The sequence below is a fragment of the Aulonocara stuartgranti genome (genome assembly GCF_965226115.1).
Source record: "Aulonocara stuartgranti genome assembly, chromosome: 7".
Lineage (NCBI taxonomy): Eukaryota > Metazoa > Chordata > Actinopteri > Cichliformes > Cichlidae > Aulonocara > Aulonocara stuartgranti.
The window spans coordinates 7,745,618-7,764,990 of record NC_138945.1 but is presented as its reverse complement, the minus strand read 5'-3'; the positions used below and the strand labels follow the sequence as shown (position 1 = coordinate 7,764,990).

At 40.0% G+C, this 19,373-nt stretch overlaps 1 long non-coding RNA gene across 1 annotated transcript; it reads right to left on the bottom strand.

The window, feature by feature from the left end:
* Nucleotides 1–10,916: 10,916 nt before the first annotated feature.
* LOC309712030 lies at nucleotides 10,917–17,731 on the bottom strand. The gene is made up of 4 exons (XR_014278161.1): nucleotides 17,715–17,731; nucleotides 13,841–13,954; nucleotides 11,811–11,904; nucleotides 10,917–11,610 (listed from the first exon to the last, which is right to left on the bottom strand). It is a non-coding gene; the product is annotated as an uncharacterized lncRNA (long non-coding RNA).
* Nucleotides 17,732–19,373: the final 1,642 nt, after the last annotated feature.

The window sequence follows — 19,373 nt, the reverse complement described above, 5'->3', positions numbered from 1 at the left end:
GACATTTCTAAAGGGAAAAAATCCCACAAACCTTAAAGTGCACTTGAAAAGCTCACACCAGAAGGCTAACCTAGCTTACCTTGAGAAGGTACGGGAGCACACTCAACCCTCACCCCCAGAGAACAGAAGCTAACCCCAGGCAAGGCAGCGTGATGCATCCCGAGACAACAGGACGGGGACATCTACATAACTGTGTGAGTCAATTGCCTTCAAAAAGTTTATCAATTCACTTGAACCAAAATTACGAACACCCGGTGCTGCAAGAGTTAATAGTCTCAATACCCAAGGATAAGCACAAGAGCATGACTGATATGATGAAACTGGGATTTTGTTACACTTAATTATTGCAAACACAACTAAAACTATAACTGACACTAATCAAAACTAAACTGAAACTAAGGATTTTCAGAAAATAAAAACTAGACTAAACTAGCAAACAATTGGTAAAAACTAATTACAACTGATATAAAATTGAAAATCTGAAGTCGAAGCTAAATAAAAATAAAAAATAATGAAAATTGCAAAACTATTAAAACCCTGGTGCAGAGATTGGCAAATCTGACCAGGAAATGTTATAAAATGGATTGTCGGAACAGTCAGCGTTACAGTCACCTTTGACAGTCCAGACTAAGATGGCGTTGGACATCTTCAGGGTGGAAAAGGGTTGGTGTGACCAAGGTGTGGTTTGGCTTGTATGTATCTTTCAAGATGATACAGCTCTGGATGAACCAGTTACCAGGGCATGGAAGGAGGACAGACTCATTAAATGAGGAGAAGGATTTTTCTGGGATTGGAGATCCTCTGGGTGAGTGGTTGACTAAAAGCATGCATAAAATAAAAGCTATTTTTTGTTATTGATTGGTAATAGATTGATAATTGGCCACATTTACAGCTGTATTGATTTGTTGTGGACACAGTCTACTTCATGTTTAAGCACTCTAATTAACAGATTGAAAATAGTGACATAAGAGGAAGAGTATGCAGCGCCACCCTGTCAGATGCCAGTGACGGTGGGGCTCAGTGATTAATCAGGTGAGCCGGATTCATGGCTGAATCAAAACATAGATTCCCCTGCTGTGGTCAGTAAGGGGAAAACTGTCATGAAACGCTGTGTGGCAGGCAGGAGATGAGGACTCAAAGTGCAGGACTCAGACTCAGGGGATGAACTCAAAATCACAGCTTTATTTGCTGGTCACAGAAAAACGAGCATACAAAGTAAACTAAGCTAATGTCATGATCCTGGGTCCTTTTGGTTTTGTGTTTTCTCTTCGCGATTTTGGTTCTGTTCTCTAATTGGTGTTTACCCTGTTCCCCCCGTGTGTTCCTGTTTTATTGTGAAGGTCTGCGTCTTATGTGAGTGTTTTCAGTTTGCCTCCCTGGTCTCGTCATGTTAATCACTCCCAGCTGTGTCTCCCACCTGTGTGTAATCTCCCTGTGTTCTGAGTGTATTTAAGTTGTATTTTCTGTCTTAGTAATCGCTGGTTCGTCTGTGTTGTTTCCCCTCGGTCTCCCTGCGTCTCCCCGTATGTATTTCTCCGGACCTCCCTGCATCCTCATTCTGGTTTGTCTTATTAGTTTACGCAGTTTAGGTTTCCGGTTTCATGTTTTGTCGCCACCGCTGTTTGTACTTACACCCCTGTAAATAAACACTCACCTGCACCAGAGCTGCCGCCTTTTGGGTCCTTACTACAAATCCACACGGCTTGCCCCGCAAACCGTGACAGCTAAACTGGGAAATAATGACCTAAAACTCACAGGGAGACACAGGGAGATCCACACAGCATGAGGGACGACGCAACACTGACTCAGAGAAACACAGGGTTTAAATACACTGGGGAGTAACGAGGGGAATGAGACAGAAGGAGGGCACAGCTGGGAGAAATCAGGACTGACGAGACAAGCAAAGCAGGACACATTCACATAAGACACGGACCATCAAAGTAAAACAGGAATTAGCACAGATACAAACTAGACTAGGGGAGACAGCAACTAAGAAACACAGAGGGCAGCTACTAAATACTCAGAGAACTAAACAGAATACAAGAACACCAAACTAAGACACTACACTAAAGAACAAGCTAGGACAACAACGAGAACTAAGAACATAATACAGAAAACTCAGAGGCACAAGAAACTCAAAACACTGGGTCACTGACCCAGGACCGTGACAAAAACAGGGGGAAATAAAATTAGAAGAGGCATGGATAAACGTTTATGTGTGAAGTTTATAAACAGGATAAAAGGGGGTGTTTTACTGTTATTTTAGCATCAGCATTATTATTGCATCAGAATCATATAACAAGCATTGCATTAATCATTTATTGAAGCTTTTGACATTGTACTAACATTTGTGTTCCATTGATGGTTATAACCTCAGGTTAATCTCCTATATACAGGTGTCAGGGTAATCATATGATCTTTCATTGCAGGTGTAACCATGATCATTTTTATACATATTGCAGTTTGTTGCTCATTATAGAGTTGTGCTCGAGTTAATAAGGGTTAAAAGCTACAGTCAACGCGATGTTTGGCTGATCTATGGACTGGAGTGACTTCGAGCATAGAAGGCCGCACGCGCTTACATAACACCGATGTCATGCTTTTCTTTGTGATCTTTTATTCAGTTATATCTTTTGCTAAGTTTTAAGTAGTGGCAGTTGATTAAACAACATTCATTTAATATTACATACCTGATTCAGAGCATTACACACAGATCAACTTAACAATCTGCAAAACCTTGTAGCTGCAATGTTGTGTCTCCATAAGGGACAGTTGGCTCCAGGAGATAAGTGGGAGTCAGTGCCTGTCCTCGAGAAGGAGAGAATGTTCCTTTGCTGTGTCAACAAGTTCATATTCAAGTGAAGTTCATATTAATAAAGGTTTTGTTTCTTGGCAATTCTGCGGACGCAGGCTCTGAGCGGAGCCAGGAGTTGAACAGATCTAACATGACAATTAAATTGATTTCATTCCCTAACACAGGATGACGGGACGGGAGCAACGACACTGGATAGGAGAAGGTCTCATACTTTCTAAGATATGAGGTCACTAACCTTTTCTTTTAATTTTCTAGCTCCGTTGATTTGACACATGGGAATGTGTCAAAAAAGGGGGGAAAGTTGAGTTTTAACATCAAACAAGGGTTATATGAACATTTTTATGACTTCATTTGTGTTTTTAATAACTTAGGTATGGTAAAGCTTAAGCTAATAGTGACCCAAGAGGTTTCCGGACTTTTTTAGAGAATCAGTGAGAAGCATAAATCATTATTTCCATGTTTAAGCATTAATCATTGAAATTAACTGAATAACGTTTAGAAGATAAAATGCCTGTGTTCATGAGAAGCTGAGTACCACACTGGAGAGGAAACCGTGGGACAGTAGGCGGAAGCAAACACATGATTTTTGGGGGGCAAATGTTAGGATTAAAAATGGCTAATTTGTTTTTGATGTCTTTGGTTAAAGTGAGTGGTTTTAATAGTTTTCTTACACACCTTGCAAATGTGCTTATAATGAGTTGGCACTCGGTCTTTTGGAGGTCATAAGCTTCGTTCGGCGTGATGGTCCGGACTGATATATTGCAGGTATTGACTTTGAGTGCAGAGGGCTAAATGCAAACACGCTTACACACACATAGGATATGATTAGAATAAGTCCCTGGGACATTCTGAATATTCTAAACCAATTCTGAATTGCCAGAAGATCAGTAGATAACAACATTAGATTATTAGAGCTAGGAAGAGAGGTGTTTTGGTTTTCTGTCTCTTACAGAGAAAGGAACAGACACCAGACGAGGTCACAGACATACGAGGATCCCTCGCAGCAGAGACAGACACAGTTACTGCCGAGACACCAACTGGGTTCAAGTGTCATGGCGTTTGGACTCCAGCTAGTTACCTCAAAAGGATGGATCCCATAAACACAACAATAACCATGAAGGGGTTGGCGGAAATCCAGGAACACCAGACCAGCGAGGTTCAAGAGGCTCTTGGGCAAAAGGGGGACACGTTCCTGTTCCTTTTTCTGGAGGATACACAGGATACACAGGACCCGAGGATACACAGATCGTTGTTTGAAATCGGGGCAGAATAATCCCCTGATCTGTGCAACGACTGAAGGGTTGTCTAACCCCTGAGGTTGAAGAAAGAAGAGCAGAGAATCACCTGACTGGAAGACACTGGTGGCTGCAGCAATAAAATAAAGGCTAAAAGCTCCTCGGACAGAGGTTCTAGTCTGAGTACGTCTGAAGGGTATAAGGTAGCACCAAAATAAAGCTGTGGAAGAACTGGGGAGTGTCATCTGTACCTGCTATTGTTGTAATAATAGTTTTTCTTGCATCTGAACTGCGCAAACTCAGAGGTCATCTCACATATGGTTCGCCCAACAGGGGAACAAAGGACCTCAGGAGTGAGAAGAAATGAACCCGGCCACACTGGATTACAGGGTGTAGGTGAGCTCTTTATTCTAAAGAGCTCATCAGGGGGAATGTTGGATTATAATATTATTTTATGCCATGTTATACCCCTAATTAAAGATTGTGAATTATTATGTAGTTTTAGTTTGCATTATTCTCCTGAATTAGAAGAAGCTGCTAACTATTGCATTTGTTAAACTGATTTGCATTACATTAGACTGCTGATTTATTGTGAATGAATGATATTGTTTTATGATGCATTATACTGCTGAGTTATAAGAAATACTGTTCGCAGAAAGTCATCGCCTTATTTGTCTGATTAGAAGAGAACAGAACATACTGGAGTTTTCTGCCCCATCTCAGCAGGAGCAGATAAACAGGGAGCCAAGGTCGTAGCTTAGGCGCCGTGTGAGAGAAAGAATGTGAATGTTTAGGCTTTTATGATTAGGTGGGGGCCACTAGAGGCTATAAGAGTTTGATCAATGCTCCACCATTTTGAGATCTGATGCTGTCTGCGTACGGTGTCCATCTCCCACGCATGTGAAAATCATTGTTTGACTCAACCCGGCCGGACCAGTGTTGTTATTGTGGTTTTTCCTCTTGTATCCATCCCCAATATTTGAATCCGTAACAATAACGTGTGTTATCTGGCTTCATGAAAAGATAAAGTTGGGTGTCATCTGCATAGCAGTGAAAATATATGCTATGCATGCTAATGGTACTGCCTTAAGCAGTGGTTCCCAAACTTTTTTTTGCCAGGCCCCCCTTTGTTTTACAAGAAAAATGTCCTCCGCCCCCCGCACGCACGCAAAAACACATCCTCCACACACCCATATTTTGCTCCATTGCGATTTATTTCACACCTCAAACATTTAGTAAACAGTTAAGCAAATACAGGTAATCTGCAATAAATTACAGGTAGTAATAAAATAAATTACTAACTCTTTTACGCTACGTCCACACCTACACGGGTATTTTTGAAAACGCAGCTGTTTCGTCCACACGTAAACGGCGTTTCGAATCACCGAAAACTGAGATTTTTAAAACTCCTTATTTTGCGTTTACGTGTGGACGAGGAATACAGAGTTGGTCACGCAACGTCAAAGGTATGTGCCGTTTTTCATGTCACGCTGTGCGCCACATTATTGTTTACATGAGATGAATTGCAGAATGGCAGATTGAGACAAAATACTGTTAATCTGACTATCTGCAGTTTTTACACGCTTACATACACACCCACAGTTACTGTCCCTCCATTTACAAAGGCAGAGGCTTCACGGTGTGATTATTTTAGGTGTAGTTGTTTTTTTCCTGTGTAACAATATTCAACATTGCTATCAATACATTTTTCAAAAAATGCTTCTCTGTGCAAAATGGGTTTAAAAACATAAACAGATGTGGGATACTGTTTGTCCGTGATTTGAACCGGGAGAACAAATTGTGGCAGGATCAGCCTGATATTATTTGTATCCCGCTGTAACTTTACTGTATAAAGAGCTAACATCTCCAAAATGTCAGGAGTAGTTAGTCATTACAACAAGTGTTTGTGAACTAAAACTCTAGAATGTGGGACACTGTTTGTCTGTGATTTGGAGAGCCCAGCTCCCAACGAAGGGAAAACCAATTCTGCTGAGGAGACCTACCTCGGCACTTGTGCAGATGAAGCCAAAGGGAGGATATGCTTCACCATATTTTCTAGTATTTGGCTTAGAATGAAGTTGGTTTGGAAACATATTCAGCTTCATCTCCTGCGTTGCGTTCGTGTGGGCGCCCCGTGCTAGCAGTGTCCAAGCGTTGTTTCCCCTCCCCCCCTTTTCATACCCCCCCCCCCCACAATGGCTCTGCGGGCCCCACACTTTGGGAAGGTCTGGCCTAAAGGAAGCATGTATAATGTAAACAGAATAGGTTATGCCCTGAACCCTGTGGAACTCCATAATTAACCTTAGTGTGTGCGAAGAGGACTCTCTGTTTACATGAACAAATTGGAGTCTATTAGTTAGATATAATACTGTACCTGTAATACCTACAGCATGCTCTAAATGCTCCAGTAAAATATTGTAATCAACAGTATCAAATAGTGCACTGAGGTCTAGAAAGATAAGCACAGAGATGAGTCCACTGTCAGAGGCCGTAAGATCATTTGTAACCTTTACTAAAGCTGTTTCTGTGCTGTGATGAGCTCTGAAACCTGACTGAAACTCTTCAAATAAGCCATTCCTCTGCAGATGATCTGTTAGCTGTTTGACAACTACTTATTACAAATTTGTTGAGACAAAAGGGATAGAGATACATTTCTTCTGTTATCAGATCTCCACTCTCTTAAAACAGAAGTGTGGAAAACAGTTGTAGGTAATCCCATGCACCCTTGGCAACAGAACAACCTAGATAGAGTATCTCTTTCAGTAAAAAAAAGTGCTTGGCAGGCAATTTTGGTTACAAAGGATTCCAAAATAACCAGTTACTGTAATTACATAAAAATTTTCAGTAACATGCTAAATTCAGTTATCACAAAAATGTTGTAATTGTTGCTTTTGTTACAAAGATCCTTAAGTTATCTGCTCACAACCGTTGGACAAAAAAACAAACCAAAACAAACAAACAAACAAAAAAAAAACCCCAGGCATACTTTTTTTTTCCTGTGCAGATAGTCAGCTGATTTCAGTTCCTATGCAGGGAGGTGGAACTTTTAAGGGGTGGAGATATGGACATTACTTTTACTTTTATTGCACAAAAGGACAAGAGCAAGATGTTAAAGTGTAAGTTGTGTCCAAGACATAAAACAACTGCATTATGCTGCTAATACAACTTTAGCTCTTTGCAAGCATCTCCACATATAGCATGCTAACGCAAACCTCACCCAGAACCTAGTGAGCTGTTATAGTTGAATGTATGCCGCTGTTGAGCCAAAAAGCGATCACCTGGCAAAAAACGATTGCAAGTGTTTCTACTCATTATTGTAAAGTGTAATATCTTTGCTTATATTGGGAAATAGACATTATAAATAGACACTGGGAAATTGGGTATAGACAACAGGAGTTACAAAAGGATTATATATATTATTGATAACATATAAAAACCATTTTAACTAGCATCTTTAAAGAAATCCAAGGATACTTTACAGAAGAAAAGAATTAAATAAAAATATAAAAAATAAAAAGGCTTGAACTACAGTTTCTCTTTGTTATTAGAATAAATGCATTTCTTTTTCACCACTTAAAATATTTTTTGTAAAAGCATTATGTTTGTTGAAATTTCTGCTTCCCTCTTCACCACATTTGTCTTGAAAAATACATTTGTAACTTAAGATTTGTAAATTGTGTTTTTTAGCTACAAAGATAAAAAGAATATCTAAGAATCACTTTGCCAAAATTGAGCAGTGTCACAGCCCGGTGGTCGATGTGTTGTAAGTGAAGACCTTAATGTAATAAAACAAGACAATGAGGCGGGAACTTAACGAAAGGTGAACCGATTTATTGGCTGATTCAAGGATAAGAAACAAAGGCACACGGAAACTGAGGCAACACTAACACCAGAGGTGGGACCAAGTCATTGTTTTGCAAGTCTCAAGTAAGTCTCAAGTCTTTATCCTCAAGTCTCAAGTCAAGTCTCAAGTAATGTCAGGCAAGTCAGAGTCGAGTCTCAAGTCACTGGTGTAAAAGTCCGAGTCAAGTCACAAGTCTGAAACTTTGAATTTCAAGTCCTTTCGAGTCTTTAAAAAAAAAAAAAAAACGAAAAAATAATGTTGCAGTTATGCTAAATGTAAATATTAGACCATGTAATTTTAAAATCTGTGTTTTTCTCAACACATGACAAAATAGTGAACTTAGAAAATATACACAAATTGTGAAATTGCACCTCTTTAAAATGCAGCTCAATTAAACCTAGCTCCAAGAATAATTTTCACCGACAGTTCTGAGATAAGCTGCATGTTATTCTTGGATGCGGTTGTAGGACCGGCTTTAAAATCGCATGACAAAAATATCATACACATTAAAAAAACTGTATCACCAACGTAGCCTGGACAACATTTGCTAGTTAGATGAAGTCAGCTATCTCATCCTAGCATATTTATATGCATATTTATAATTATACGGTTCTTGGAGTGAGTGCACACACTCATGAAGTTTAGTAACTTCAGGTCACTGCAACAAGCCCAGGTACAGTTTACCGACGGATGGGTACAGGACCTTGAAATGCACCGTGTAGAACGAAAGACCATCGTACGTATCATAAGTTTACCAGTCTCACAAATTGTCGTCATAAATACACATTCGTTAACCGTTTATTAATAGGACCTTTGAGCTCAACGGTAATTAATTAGTAGTGGAAATAATTTCTGGTACGTGTTACAGAAATGTAGCAGTGACAATAATATTGTATGCTGTAATCGTACTGGACAATTAGTGATACAAAAAACCTGTTTTATCCTGTGAATAAAAGTATGTGTTTTTGTCAATGTACCATAATAACAGAGGCGAAACGCAATATTGTGTCAGGACAATTCACTATTTATGCACAATAAACAAAGGAGCATAGCGCGACCATTTCTGTTCAGCGCCAGACTTGCTTGTAACCTATATCACCAATTATGTTAAGAAAAATGACGTATTAACTACTAAAAAACACTGACCTTCGTGTAAATGCTTGGAGCAGACTAACCTGTGAGCTGGAGTGTTCTGGGACGTTATATTTTATCTTTGAATGGCTGCAATCCAGGCCATCCGTCGCGTCTTTGTTACTTCGGAAACATGGCTCGAACAATTTCTCTTCAACGACGTAATCCGATAACAACCGATCTCTTTACCCGTCGGCTTCCCGTGGCTGTCATGCGACCGGCTATTGCAGTTAATAATACAACAGCTTCTTGACATTTTTGTGTTTCTTTTTATCGCTGTATAACTGATTTTAATTGAAAGCCTGCGTGCGCTAGTACCGCTTGCCACGAGTTCCCAGAATCCTTTGCGGTTCTACCCGTGAATGACGTCACATTTTCAATCTCTATATAATATGCATGTTAAATTTTATATTTGGGGTAAAATATCAAGTCTTTTCAAGTAAACCGGTTCAAGTCCAATTCAAGTCCCAAGTCATTGGTGTAAAAGTCCAAGTCAAGTCACAAGTCTTAGAACATTTTTTCAAGTCAAGTCTAAAGTCATAAAATTAATGACTCGAGTCTGACTCGAGTCCAAGTCATGTGACTCAAGTCCACACCTCTGACTAACACTAACACTAGGGATAAGAGACAAAAAAAAAACCCTGAACATGAGATACATTGAACGTGATACATGATAAAAAGATAAACACAAGTTAAGCATTACGAGACATGGGGAAGCAAAACAGAACACACTAAACGCAGCACATGACACTGTCAAAGTAAAACAGGAAACACAAGACGCTGACTAATCACACACCAGGAAGGAAGGAAGGCTCAAGGAAACTGAACGGGCTGGGGAGACAATGAGGGGGGACACAAAGAGGGGAACACAGAAAACTGTCAAGGGAGATGAGAGGTAAAGAGGGACGCGAAGCGAGAGAGACACAAGAAGAACTGGGGAGAACATACACAAAGGAAAAACAAGCAGGGAAACTTGCAAACAGGAAGATAAGATAAGATAAGACTTTATTGATCCCACGGTGGGGAAATTTGTGTGTTAGGGGAGATGAGACACACCAACAAGACAGAATGAAAACAGAAATATAAATAAAAAGATAAAGCAATACTAAATAATAGAAAGTAAAACATTACAACACAATGAAATCACAAAAACACCATACCCCAAAATGCTGGATCAAAATGACCCAGAACCACAACATGCAGTTTCTACCTTGTGACAGGAACGATCATTGCTGCTCAATATAACTTAACAAAATTCATAAGAGATATAGGCAAACAACTCATTCGAAATATTTTAAATACTGGCAATGAGTTTTTGGCAAATACTGGAAATTGCAACCCACCAGCTAAGTCTGAACTTAAACAGGTAACAGAGGTACCAGTGAGCAGTAGGACTGTAGCCTCTGTTTCTACCTGTTTACGTAGAATCACTGTGATGATCATCTCGAAGTCTCTTTGTGCTCATCTTTGCTTTGCTGGTTTTATGTTCATTTGTGTGGTCTCACTAGGAGACCACACAAATGCAGGAGTTTGTGTTGGTATGTGGAACTGTAGCCTCAGGTTTATATTGTTAACTAATAATTATGGGGCCATCTATCTTTATGAAGTAGCGAGAAAGTAATGTAACAAGTTACTTTCTCTGAGTAATTACTGCATTACTGTTAAAAAATAAATAAATAAACAATTTGTAATAGATTGCTTTTTTTTAACAACTACATCTTTGCCATGGTCCCTGAGATTAAATGTGTTCTTTGCTTAAAATTCTTAGAGAATATAACTGAGGTTGAGTTCTAGTGTTGGGAGATTTTGACTCTTGTGTAATTCTTTGATTGTTGTTTTCATCTCTTGCTATCCTGGTATGTTGAACATCAGTTTTACGGTATTATTTGAATCTCGTTTTGTGGAATTTGTAATGTCTGTTTTGATGATTTACTGATTTGTCTTTCTTTGAGTTGGTTAATTGTGTGTTTGAACCTTTGTGCTTTCTTATTCATGCATCCCTTTTCTTACATTTACTTACTTTGCTTTCTTTCTTTCTTTCTTTCTTTCTTTCTTTCTTTCTTTCTTTCTTTCTTATCCATCCATCTATTTTCTTCTGCTTATCCAATTCAGTTTCAATGGAACATTAAAGGAACAGTAAAGTGGAAAATGAAAGTACTTATTGTTCTGTGATGAGATGTAAACATATTACAGAACATTATGTCATAGTGAACAAACAGGCACTGCTACACGCTTTCAACATTCAAATTTAAGAAACTGAGAGCTAAATGGAAAGTGTCCTATAGGAAACGACCTTCTTCTTTTTACATCTGTTTGCCCAGTCTTTAGGCTAATTAGGAGCATTTCTCAAGTGTCTCCAGTATGAACCACATGCTGTGGGAATGTTTCACAACACCCTAAGCCCAGAATTAATTACACTCTTGTTATCACACCCCATCCCTCCCCCCATGTCTCTCCAGCTATCATTACTTATCTTCTCCTAACTGCCTCACCATTGTCTGCTTTACAGCTTTTCTGGACACTGTGCTTCCTTCTTTTTGTTTCCCTATCTTCTGATCCTGTTGTTCTGGGGGTACAGTACGAGACTGTTAAAGACAAAAAAGGTACAAAGCCAAATGTTAAACAGTTAAACATCAAATAATCAAAGCAAACAATTCCTTAAGCTTAGAGTGCAATTCAAACTATTTAGAAAGGATTATACTAAGTAAAATGTAATCTGTGCTGAATGAAGACAGACTGCTTTTTCCATGGAAAGAGTGCTTGGCTGGTGAAGCTTAAAGCTTGCCTTTTCTTTTCTTCAGCAGCTGCTCCAACTGGTTATGCTCCATTCCATCGCATCCTAAGGCGTCTCCTTTATCCTGTTATCTCCTCTCTGGTTCCTGTGGAAGGACTATGTGTCCATAACCCTGCTAGCTGATGTTTTTCGCTTCTTGATAGTCGTGGAATAAGCTTTTTCAATTTTCGCCCATTAACTTGGGCTTCACAGACAACCTCTACCCAGGCTCTGGCTCCAACGAGGATGGCTCTAATACAGTCCTGATCAAAAGTTTAAGACCACTTGAAGAATGGCAAAAATCATATTTTGCAAGGCTGATATTAACAAGGTTCCAAGTAGAGCAACATGCAACAAGAAGAAATGGGAGTGAGACAAAACATTTTTTTAAGCGTGCAACTTATTGAATACAACGCTTAAACTGAAACGGGCTGTTTTACAGCTGACTGAAAGTTTAGGACTGCATGCCTTTAAACAGCTAAATCTGTGCAAAAATGGGGATTCTGTCACGGCGAGTGGAGTGAGCTGTGGAGAAAATAAAGGAGGATCCAATTGCAGGCAGTCGTGAAGGTGGTTTATTGAACACAGGGGAAAAAATGGCAAACGAAGATTAAACTAAACTATACTGGGAATAACTAAACTACTAAACACAAAAATGAAGGAGGGTGGGCAGAGGCAAACGACGGTTGACAGCAGGTAGAACACACGGGTGATACATGGTAGATACACAGACAGACCAGCAAGTATTACAACAGAAGACACGGCTTAAATACACTCAGAGAAAAACAGGGCGATTACACATGGGGGACACAGCTGGGAGTAATTAACAAGACGAGACAAGGGAGGTAAAACTGAATACACTCACATGAGACGCAGACCTTCACAATAAAACAGGAAACAAGAAATCACTACACAAAGACGCAGACTGGGCACAGATCAAAACCCACACCAAACATGAGAACACAAAACCTGAGAGCAAAAACCAAAACCAGAATCACAGAAACAATAGATAAATAATAATAATAATAATAATAATAACCAACAAAGCGCCAGCGAACAAAACGATCATTCAAAAATAAACCAAAGCAAGAGAACTCAAAATGCTGGGTCGAACTGACCCAGAACTGTGACAGATTCATTGTCAGTTTCTGTCAGGTAGTCACACTGTCATGACTTTTTGATGGCAAAGGCAAAACACCTTTCCCTTTTTGGTCGAGTTGTTGAGCTGTATAAGCAGGGTCACTCGGTAACCTTGATGGCCCTGATGGTTTCCAACATTACTGGCATAACAAGCAAATCCCACCTGAGATGAATTCTATGCGCCACAGTGTAGGGGGCGCCATAATGGTCTAGAGTGCTTTGTCCTCCAGTGGAACAATGGAACTTCAGGAGGATCCCTATCAGGATCCAACAATGCAAAATATAATTTTTTGCCATTTTTAAGTGGTGTTAAACTTTGAATCGGGGCTGTAAATGTGTAGTCTTTAGGAAATAAAACATTCATTATACATTTTTTTTTCTGCTAATGTGTTGGATCTCTTTTTTGTGACTGAGATATGGATGAGAGTTGGTGAATCTAGCATTATTTATGAAATGTTACTCTCCAACTGCTCATTTCTTAATGCTCCAAGGATGTCAGGTAGAGGAGGAAGAATATTGACTGTTTTTAAATATAATTTTCACTGCTAACTACTCCAGGTGCTAGTTTCCTCCTCCAGCTTTGAACTTGCATATTTGAATGGGGATGTTCTCAACTAGTAGTGTACAGTAATCTAATCTAATCAGTTTAAAAAACATTTTTTAAATGACTTTTCATGATTTTGGCTGAAATTGTGCCTAAATATTTTAATAGTTAGTGATTTTAATATTCATGTCTGTTGCCCTGATAAACTGTTAGCTTAGGAGTTTTTAAATCGTATTTAGTGTTTTAACCTTGTACAAAAGACCCTACACACTGCACACTCTTGACCTGGTGTTATCATGTTATATGGTTTATCTGTTTTAATTTGGAAATTGGGATTCAGTGTTTTCTGGTCACAAACCTGTTTTATTTGAAAGGCGCTGCTGTACGTTTAACTCCTCCATTGCGGCTCTCTTCTCCTCCACTTTTATGAAGAAAATCTTTAGGCCAAGCACCCAAAACGTATTCCTCAGTCCTGGTTAAATGAATCGACCCGAGCAGTCAGGCATCAGTGTAAGAGAGCAGAGTGAAAGTGGAAGAAAGACAAATTGCAGGTTTCGTTTGAAATGTAAATAAAAGAGAAAAACAGAGATTTTTCTCAGCTCACTCTGCCAAATTGTCATAATCCCAGTGTTCTTTTTAAGACTATCAGCTCTATTTTAAATGTGCCACAGTCTACCGCCCTGAAAGCCTCTGCTGACTCATGTAATCAATTCCTTTCTTTCTTTGTAAACATGTCGAGGTCAGGTCAGCAATAGTACTTCCAACATATGACCCACCCATGCTAATTCCCTGCTCAGCTGTTTTACATCAGTTTGAGCCTGTTTCATTTAAGTTCTCAAAGAGGTGGTTAGGCAAATGAAACCCTCTGGCTCTCACGAGATGTTATACCTGCATGGCTCTTTAAAGAGGTTTTTCCCTCGACTGGAACCTCAGTCCTTGCCATTATAAAAAATAATAATAATAATAATGGATTGGATTTATATAGCGCTTTTCAAGGCACCCAAAGTGCTTTACAATGCCACTATTCATTCACTCTCGCATTCACACACTGGTGGAGGCAAGCTATAAAAAATAGCAGTATTACTTCCAATGTGTTTCCTGGTGGTTTTAGACATGCAATTGTAAATCTTTTATTTAAAAAAAACTGGCCTTGACCCTTTACTTTGCTCAAATTTTAGATCAATCTCAAATTGATCTCATCCTTTCAAAGTTATTAGAGAAAATAGTTTTTACCCAGTTGAATAATGGTAAATGGCCTGTATTTGTATAGCGCTTTATTAGTCCCTAAGGACCCATCCAGTCATCCACCCATTCCTACACACACTGGTCATGGCAAGCTATATTGTAGCCACAGCCACCCTGGGGCGCACTGACAGAGGCCGGACACTGGTGCCACCGGGCCCTCTGACCACCACCAGTAGGCAACAGGTGAAGTGTCTTGCCCAAGGACACAACGACCGAGACTGTCCGAGCCGGGGCTCAAACCGGCAACCTACAAGGCGAACTCCCAACTCTTGAGCCACGATCACCCCTTTAATCGAGGATTTTTAGTCAGGTTCTAAACATTTACATTCCACTGAAACAGCACTCTAATGGGTTTTCAATTACATCCTTATAGCAAATGATTCTGGAAGCTCTGTGATTCTTGTGCTTTTAGATGTTACTGCAGCATTTGATACTGTGGACCACAGTATTCTTATCTCACGTTTGGAACACTGGGTTCCAACTGGGTGGCAGAACATTTAGTGTTACTATTGAACATTTTTTATCCACCTCAGTCCCCCTTTCCTGTGGGGTACTTCAGGGGTCAGTCCTTGGTCATCTTTTTTTCCCCTATTCTTGCAGCCTTTGGGCTCTATTCCTAGAAAACATGAGATATCCTTCCACTGCTACGCAGACGACTGCCAAATTTACCTGCCTTTAACACCTAATAATCCAGGCACCATCAAACTCTTTTAAAACTGCCTTTAAGATGTCAAGGCTTTGATGGCTCTGAACTTTTTGAGCTTCAATGAAAGCAAAACAGAGGTAATTATATTATATGTCTCCTGTCTGATCCCCCTGCCCTCGCTTCCTGACGAAGACAGATCCTGATCATATCAACATATTTCTCACTAGAAATATGGGGGCGGCTGTTGTAGAGACCCACCTTTTAGCACATCCCAGCACACCCACTCACTTCACCAGATGCACCTTGTTTAGTTCTCTCACCTTTGATTGGGTGTGGTGCTTGTCCTTGATTGCACTCACCTGTCACACATTATATGTCACACAGTATATAAGGACTGCATTCACTTTTGGCTCACTCTTTCCGCACTTCCACACGGGGCGGCAGCTGAGCATTGGCAGTCCATGTGTGTCTTTGTTTCCTTCCTTTTTTGCCTTATTTATTTGAGAATAAAAGGAGTACCCTGAAAATAATTCTGCATTAGATGGCTGCTTTTCTTATTCTAACCGGATGAGCCCATGAAGCTGATTGCTTCAGCCCTGAACCTTCCTCCCTTCAAAACATGACGCAACCCAGTTATTAATTATGGTTGGCTTGGGTCATACATCAGACAGCATGTCACAAATCTGGGAGTCATTATGGACTTGGATTTTAAATTTAATAAACAAATCAGTTCTGTGTTGCAACAAAGCTTTTTCCACTTAAGGCAAATAGCAAAGCTTCAGCCAGTTTTGTCAAGGCATGGCTTGGAGAAAATAATACTTGCCTTTATCTCAACTCGGCTTGGGTATTGTAATGCACTTTATGCTGGAGTCAGCTAAGCATCCCTCTCACGTCTTCAGCTTGTTCAACATGCTGCTGTCCATCTCTTAACTGGTACACACAGGCATGAGCATATCTCTCCTATCCTGTCCTCTCTTCACTGGCTTCCTGTTTATCACAGAATTTATTTTAAAGTCCTAAAGTTGGCTTATAAGTGCCTAAACAGTCTTGCTCCTCCATACTTTTCTGATGTACTTCAGCCTTATATTCCCTCCTGGGCCCTTAGATCAGCCAACTGCTGAGAGAGGCACCTTCACTTCCTGTTTTTAAGTCTCTTTTGAAAACACATCTTTTTTCAAAAGCATTTGGACCAGTGTGAGTTGACATGCTCTTTTTATTCTCTTTGTTTTACTGGTGGTTTAGTGGTTTTGTCTTTCGTTTTATCTCTTGTTTTGTTTTTGTACAACAAGCGCTATATAGTCAGTATTGTATAATAAATGTCACTTCAGGAAGTATCAATTATCTTTAGTGCACAATTTTATTTATTTGACCACATTTTGAAATTGACTGTTAGTAACAACACATGGGAAATACAGTGGAACCCCGGCTTACGAAGACCCCATTTAACGAAAAAGTCAAGTTATGAAATCACTTAACGGCAATATTTTTGCCCGTGGTATGGCAAAATGCCCGCGTAACATACACGTACGTATGTATGCTTTCTTCAGCCTCCACCAAGAACTTCGTCTTCAGCCAGCATCGCCTCACTCAAAAAGGCGATGGAAAAAGGCTCTTCGACATACGAAAATTTGGACTTACGAAACACCCTCTGTTCCACTGTATATTATTCTGAGACAGAAATTGTGGTATTATGATATTGAAGGCAAACGTCTGCAGTTAACACCACTTTCCTGATTAGTTTATTGGATGAAAAGTTAATTTCACTTCTTGAGGGAAACAGTAAGCTGTTTAGTTTGTTTTGTAGGTTAGAGGTCTCATTAAAGTGAGAAGGGGGGTAAAGCAGTGTATGCTTATTGGTGAATGACTTATCAATCAGTACAAAGTACAAACAACTAGATGGCACTTTGTTGGTATAGATGAGACATGGTCAGTGTTGGGAAGGTTACTTTTAAAATGTATTCCACTACAGATTACAGAATACAGAATACATGCCCCAAAATGTATTTTGTAACGTATTCCGTTACGTTACTCAATGAGAGTAACGTATTCTGAATACTTTGGATTACTTAATATATTATCATGCTGTTTACAACTACGTGAATGTACTATTGCTGTGTGATTTATTACTATTACTGAAGGTCCGCGGCTCCGAACCGTAGTAAAGGGACCTCTGGCTAATACCGTGGGTTCCGTAGCCGAAAAATAGCTTTACTTTGTTGTGTGGGTCAACTTTGCTTGCGAGAGACAGAGAGAGGCGTTGAAAGGCTGCTCCAACGGAACTTATTGTTTTTGGAGGAAAACACGAACACGGTGTACAGTCGAGTCTTAATAGCTTACTTACAACTGGGCTCGTCAGGCACTCTTCTTGGCTGCAGTGGTTATTATTATATTTACATGCTTCCAGCTCTCGTTTCTGCTCGATGACAGCTCGTACTTTTCCTTTTTTACAAAGATTTGAACCATTTGACCCGGTTCACCCTGAAACTATGGTTCAGGGTTGTGGGGAAACTACAAATAGAAAAGCAGGCTAAGACCTTGAATTGGATAGCTTATGACCCGGAGTTTGTACCTGCCAGGCTGGATGGGACCTTTAAACAGTGGACTCTGAGAGGAATTACTTCTTTTTGTTCACTAGCAACAAATGGGGGATTCCAAAGCTATAAAACCATCTCAGATACATACGGATTGGCAAAGCACGACTTTTTTAGATACTTGCAGGTTAGAGACTATTACAACAAGACGTTGCTAATCAGAGATGAAAACGAATACAACCTAATTCATATCTTTCAAGAGGCATACAAGAGAAATGACTCTAAAAAGATGGTCTCGAAAATATACGGTAGTATACAAGCCTCTAAAAATCACTCTACGCTGTACATTAAGCATAAATGGGAGAGGGAATCAGGCTCATGAATTTCGGAGGACAGCTGGTGGGGAATATGTGAGTCTCAGGCTACCACTGCAAATTCAAGGTCCTTAAGAGAGTTTGGTTGGAAGAATGTAGTGAGATTCTTTAACACTCCTAAACTCACAGCTCGGCAAACAGGCTCACAGAGCCAGGGCCTATGTTGGAGAGGTTGTGGAACCCCCATGGCAAACCATTTTCATGTCTTCTGGGCCTGCCCAAGGATTCAGCCATATTGGGGGGAGGTGGCCCTTGAGATAAACAAAATAATTGGGATTACAATAGACTATTCATTTGATACGTTGTATCTTGGCAAATTGCCTACGGCACTCCCACATAAAGATATTTATTTATTGAAAATACTTTTGGCTGGCTGCAGAAAGGCCATAACCCGTAGGTGGCTAAAGGCAGACCCTCCAACTCGGGCCCAATGGCGTGGGATAGTGGAAGAAATTTTTGGAATGGAAAAGCTTACCTTTGTCCTTAGACTCGAGCTCGAGAAATTTAAGAAGCTCTGGGAAAAATGGGTTGTGTACTCCCCTTTGCACTGCATAAATGAATATTACCATGATGTAAGTAGATGCTATTACTGGAACTGTGAATGTCTCCCATGCTGACCTTAAGTTTTGTATTCCCATACTGTAAAATGATATATAAAAAGTTATAAAAAAAAAAAAACTTTGCTTGCGAGAGACAGAGAGAGGCGTTGAAAGGCTGCTCCAACGGAACTTATTGTTTTTGGAGGAAAACACGAACACGGTGTACAGTCGAGTCTTAATAGCTTACTTACAACTGGGCTCGTCAGGCACTCTTCTTGGCTGCAGTGGTTATTATTATATTTACATGCTTCCAGCTCTCGTTTCTGCTCGATGACAGCTCGTACTTTTCCTTTTTCTCCCTCCCTCGCTCACAGACACATAACGTGTATGGCAGTCCATTCTCCCTGCAGCACGGACTACACTGCCCATGAGGCTACATTCTTTAGAGCTATATCTGTAGCATTCTGCCTGTTAGCTTAGCACAACAACAACAAAAAGGCGCTCTCTCACCCAGGAAACACGCAGAGAGAGAGTCACCCTGTAACCATGGCAACCG